Consider the following 6,419-nt stretch of genomic DNA (forward strand, 5'->3'; position numbering starts at 1 on the left):
TGCTAAATCCTACAAAACTACCAAAGGCTTTATGGGCTGAAGCTTGTAATACTGCAGTGTATGTCTTGAATCGTACAGGAAAATTGCCAGGTTATGGTAAGGCACCTTACGAACTCTGGTATAGATGAGAAGTTGGTAAGCTTGAGCATTTACGTATTTTTGGAACACAGTGTTATGTTCATGTGAACAAGAATTTCCGTTCCAAATTTGACAATAAGGCTATTTTTTGGTTTCTTGTTGGTTATGTTAATGACAAGGATGGTTATCGGGTTTGGATTCCTTCACAAAGGAAAGTAGTACTTAGTCATGATGTAAAATTCAAGGCTGAAATTAGCTCTAAATTGCACCATGGAACTACCATATCAGAAAATGATAAGGAACTTCAAAATTCTAACAAGAACATTACTGTTACTGTGACTGAATGTATGGAAGGAAAGATGGAAGTACAATTTGACAACAGATCTTCAGAAGAAGAATATACCATATTGACATCCGAAGGAAGTGAAGTTCAACCAATACACACTGATGAAAGAGGAAGTGAACGCAGTAAAAAGAAACCAGCTTGGATGGAAGGTAATGAAGCTGTATGTATGACTGATGTGAAAAATGACAGTGGTACAGACCCAAATTCATATTCCGAAGCTGTTGAATCAAACAATCACAAGAAATGGATGGAAGCTATGCATGAAGAATTAGATTCATTGAAAGAAAATGGAACTTGGGATCTTGTTGATCATCCTTCTAATGTTCAAGTACTGAAAAATCATTGTGTTTTTCATGTTAAGACTTCAAGTGAAGGTTCTCCTCATTTCAAAGCTAGATTAGTGGCTACAGGTTTTGTACAGAAACAAGGAATTGACTACAGTGAAACTTTCTGTCGTGTAGCTCGCTATGATACCATTCGAATGATGTTAGCGTTGGCTGCTTCAAAACAAATTAAATTAAAACAGTTTGATGTAAAGACTGCATTTTTAAATGGTATACTTGAGGAAAATTTGTATACGGAACAACCAGAAGGATTTGTTGATGGAAGCTCCACGTTGTTGGAATAAGATTCATCCAATTTATGAAGAAAACTGGTCTCAAAAACAGTTCAGCTGATCCATGTCTCTTTTATCGAAAATGCAGTGAGAATGTACTGTATGTAGCAATTTATGTTGATGATGGAGTGGTTGTTGGAAGCAATGAAAATGAAGTTGAAACTTTCATAAATGATTTGCAATGAGAATTTAAGATATCCGTAAGATCACTGGAAAATTTCTTGGGAATGAGAATACAATTCAATGAAGATGGCTCGATTACCTTAAACCAGGAGGCTTACACAAAAAGGATTCTAGCACAATTCCAGATGGCTAAGTCTAATGCTGTGTCAACTCCAGTAGGCTGTGAAGAAGTAGAAAATACTGAAGATGCTACCAGGAAGGTTCCGTATCATGAAGCAGTAGGATGCCTTACTTATTTAGCTGCTGCAACTCGTCCTGATATTGCATTCACAGTTAATAAGGCAGCAAGAGTACTGGAAAAGCCTTCTTCTTGGGATTGGAGCAATGTGAAGCGTATTTTCAGATATTTGAAAGGAACAGTGGATTTTAGCATAACATACAAAATAGGAAATTCACAACTGAAAGTCTTCAGTGATGTTGATTTTGCCGGTGACAAGAGGACAAGACGCTCAACAACAGGTATTGTTGCTACATTTGCTGGTGGAGCAGTTTCTTGGACAAGTCAATTCCAGAAGGTGGTGGCACTTTCTACAACTGAAGCTGAAATAGTTGCTGCAAGTGAAGGAGCAAAAGAATTGGTGTGGTTGAAGCAACTTTTGTTAGAACTGCCACAGCTTTCGGAGTTGGATCCTCCACCAACCCTCTATGTTGATAATGCCAGTGCAATGAAGTTAGCTAAATATCCGGAATATCATAAAAGGTCAAAACACATAGAAGTGAGACATTTTTATGTACGGGAAAGAGTGTAAATTGTGACATTAAGCTAGAGAATATCAGTGGAAATGAACAGTTAGCTGACCTACTAACAAAACCATTAGAACGTGTTCTCTTTAATATGTTGAGAAAGGCAACTGGTGTATGTAATTGATTATTTTTTTGTGTGTTGATTTTGTCAATGCAGCGTTTGAAGGAAGTGTTAAGAATAACAGAAACACTGCATTCTATGATGTGTATTTGTTTGGTGCTGCCAACTGGTGGCCGAGTGTAGAACTTATCAATGTTGGTGAGTAGTATCTATGGTAAATCATGGAGTATTCTGTGTTATCAGTCTCGACTACATGGACGTTGATTTTTCTTGTTCGTTTTTTTTCTGTCTGTTATATTCTTGTACGCTAAACACAATATATGCCACTGCTTGAAATTGATACTTTGACTATTTCTTCAAATAACTTTAACAATAACTTTAAAAAAAATCTGCTATGAATGAAGTTCCAGGGTGTTCAATACACATGCTACACCAACCTTTACGTAATCAAGTGCTGTCTCCATTCTACTTCTGCACCATTGTGGTGCTTCGTGCTCTCATCATCACAATTATGTTGTCTGCATTCCTAGCATCTTCATTATGACATGTAAGTAAAATAAATTTCACGATTTCATTGCTCTTATTAATAAGCATCTGAGAGTTTTGCTTCCATAGTATCCTTACCGTATACAACAGTGAAACTCACTACTAACAATGCAATTCTCTTATCAACAATGCCATTTAAATGACATTAAGTATAGTCATGTTTACGATTGTGATATATAAAGAAAATAAACATTATCGATAGAGCTCAATGCATAGTTGGAAAACGTACTACAAAAGGGAAATAAAAGTTTCAAATGTGAGCCTGCCTTGAAAACAAAATTTCCATCATAACAATGTAGTGTTTCTTGTTTGAGTTCCTGTGATAAACTGTATTGGTCGAGAGAGCACAGGCACCATTGTGGTTTATTGTGCTGAAAGAGAGGACACCAAATTTTAGTGTGAACCACCTCCCATGCTCTTGGATTTCATAATTTAGCTAGGCTGAAAGATGATAAGAAGAGGTTAGACCATGACAGGGAAACTTATCTTTATCAGCATAGTCCATTTTGTTTGATTTTATTTCATATTTAGTGTCGCTTTGATACTACTTTTGACTAATCGCAATGGTGACGATGAGTGATAATATGATGAAATCAATGAAGGAACACCCATGCTCAAATCTGGATTCAAACCCAGTACCTCTGGCAACTTAGCGCATTGTGCTAACCTCTTCACCATGGAGGTTGAGATTCTCTTTTGTGTGAAAGAAATTCAAAGCCAAAGATCTGGAGATACTTTTATTTTTACTTCCTTGAAAACCAGGGAAGGAACTTTTGCAGATTTTGTCAGGTTTAACACTATGCCAATGTGCTAACAAGATTTGATTTGATTTGATTTGATTTAGTTTATTTTACTTCGCGTTTTGTGCCTCTTGGCTAATTTGCGAAGATGGGGATAAGTGATGAAATGATGAAATTTATGAATGGACATTCACAAACAACCAAGCCAGAGCGGAATTCGAACCCGGGATCCTTGGCATCGCAGTGCAATGTGTTAACCACTCAGCCACAGGGTCCGGCGCTAACAAGATTCAAGCTAGTTGATGCAGTAGTGTATGTGTGGATTTAATCCATACACTATATTTGCCACTTATATAGAAAAAGTAGCTATTAGTTCTGGTAACTGTTCGGAGTAATGAAACGAGCATCTCACTACATGTTCACTGCATGTTTACATTTTTGTGCGACTTCGCCATGCCCCACTTTACATCTGGTTTTGAAAGAAATAACATAGGGTTAAAAGGAATAAGGGTCTTCCAGAAAAGACAACAATCATTGTGTGGTTTTTGAGTGCAACATGAGATCGGAAATGTATATTTTCTCTGTTGTATAAAATTTGCGGCCCTAGGCTATACTTTGTTTTGGGCCATGCCATTATTATTATTATTTGAGTGCTAAGGGGGTAATGGTGTGCAGTGCCAGTATCCATGATCCATTGGTAGTTAGACTCGGAACAAAAATTAAAACTGCATATTGTGTATTCATGTCCAGATATTATTGCAATAATTAAATCAAGAAGACTTAGATGGGCAGATCATGTGGCATGAAAGGGAGAGGAAAGAGGAGTTTGCAGGATTCTCATTGGGAAACCTGATGGTAAGAGACCTGTAGGAAGGCCAAAATGAATTATAGGGATACGATTAAGATGGACCAAAAGGAAATTGGTAAGGCTGGAAATTATTGGATTGTTCTTGACCATGATAGGGACAGATGGAAGACTGTGCTGCTGCTGGCATAAAAACTCAGGTTTGAGAATGTTAGAGAGTAAGGAAGTAAGTAAGTAGTATTGCAAATAATTTCAGTAGAAATTTTAAACCGTTTTTGATGTCTAATATCATTTTCAAATTCCTTCCTACATGTGAACGTTTGCCTCACTACATGTTAACATTTATCCCAGCAGGTAAAAGTACATTTTTGCAATTTTTTACATAAATATATATATATACAAGGTGTCCATAAAGTCTCACCCCACACTGGGTATTGTGAGAATGGCTGTAAATAGGAAGAAATGGCGAAACACGTATTCCATGATGTTCAGGGGGAAACGTTTTGAGGAAAACCATTCCCTACCCAGGCCCCCAACAAGGGTGTAGGCTGGGGTCGACTCAACTTTTTCAAATAGGAAGGGGGGTTTAGGAATATGTCCTTTGAAAGGTCTTATCATAACAACAATAATAAAGCAAATCTGGGGTCTCTACGTAGCTCCAATTGACAATGGCATGAAATCAAATGTGGAACATGACCAGCATTGGATAGGACTCCAACTCCTACAGTAGTAATCCTAGACAACAGTGGGAGCTGGAAAAATGTTCCTACACTGTAGCATGATTTGGAGATATCCTAGCAGTGTCTACAAATACATACACCCCCCCCCCCCCAAGACATAGCAAGCGTCCGTACACAAAACCGCATATCATCGCTCCCCTGAGAAAGCTACCAGGAGGACAAGGACCGACATCCACAATTGCAATTCAGGTCAAATGGTGAAGGAGGCACATAGTTACATGTACAATGTCAACTGAAGGCAAATGGCGGGGTTACAAGATAAAGATGTTACAACATGTACACCACAAAAAGTCAAATTAACCTTATCTACTATTTACAGAACATGTTCGAAATGAGCCCCATTCACTTGTTTGAAAGAGAATGCAGATGGAGTATCGAACCTGACCAAGTAGTTAGTGTTACTACTGTTCTACTAATGTGTTTCTGGTATCTTCCATCACCGTGGTTCTGTTTATGTGGGTATTGGTGGTTAAAATGTTTGCAACAACGAGAAAAAATAATGGTGCCGGAAGGGCATGTTCTGGCGCAGACAAAGTGGAAATTATCTTTCTTTTTGGTGAATGTGGCAGAAACTACCGTGCCACTGCTGACAATTTAACGAATTGTATCCCCAATGCCCTAGTATTGACCATAAGTATGTTTCAGGACCTTGTGAAAAAATTCCGTGAAACTCAAAGCATCCAGGATGACCTCACATCGATGAGGCAACAGTGTTGGAAGTTATAGGATGTGTGACTGTAAACCCTGAAATGTCTCTCAGACAAATAGAAGAAGCAAGTAACATTCCACGGAGCTCTATCGGTAAGGTGTTAAAATTACACAAATTTCATCCTTACAAAATGCAGATAAAGCAAGAACTAGGAGATGATGGTTTTGATAGACGAATTGAGTTTTGCAAAATTATGTGCGACAGGATTGCTAACAATGAGAACTTCTTACACAACATCTGTTTCAGTGACGAAAGTTCTTTTTTTCTATATTGCTGTGATAATAAACACAATGTTTGAGTATGTACAGATGTTAATCCCCATGTTGTGAGGGAAGGCCATACACAAAGACCTGAGAAGGTTAATATGTGGGCAGGTATTTTAGGACACAACATAATTGAACACCTATTTCTTAATGGCAATTTAAACGGTAATCTGTACCTGCAAATTCTACATGACACAGTGGATCCCTTGGTAACAGACCTTGTAGAAAACTGAGTCGATGTCAATGGTGAGCCTGAATTTGATGTGGACAATATTGTTTTTCAGCAAGATGAATGTCCTGCACACTACACACTAGACACAACGTGAGTACTTGAACGAATATTATCCCACTAGGTGGATAGGCCATCGTTGTACGAGGTGCATCCAGAAAGTAAGTTTCCCTATTTTTTTCCCGTGAAAGTAAACATAATGAGCCGTGTAAACTGTGCATGCGCAGCAGAGCTAAGACGTATCAATCATATGCCAGGCGGACAGATCCCGCCCGGCGCCAGTAGCAAGGCAGCAGTAGTCCGAAGTGGAAGCTCGTATTCCTTCTCCCGCCGCATGCCAGTAGTGAGGCAGCAGTGGT

At 38.4% G+C, this 6,419-nt stretch overlaps 1 pseudogene; it reads left to right on the plus strand.

Annotated features, from left to right (window-relative positions):
• The first annotated feature begins 1,267 nt into the window (after window positions 1-1,267).
• On the plus strand, window positions 1,268-1,972 carry LOC145991356 (uncharacterized; annotated as a pseudogene).
• Window positions 1,973-6,419: the final 4,447 nt, after the last annotated feature.

The sequence above is a fragment of the Lepisma saccharinum genome, chromosome 8 (genome assembly GCF_977018435.1).
Source record: "Lepisma saccharinum chromosome 8, izLepSacc3.1, whole genome shotgun sequence".
Taxonomy (NCBI): domain Eukaryota; kingdom Metazoa; phylum Arthropoda; class Insecta; order Zygentoma; family Lepismatidae; genus Lepisma; species Lepisma saccharinum.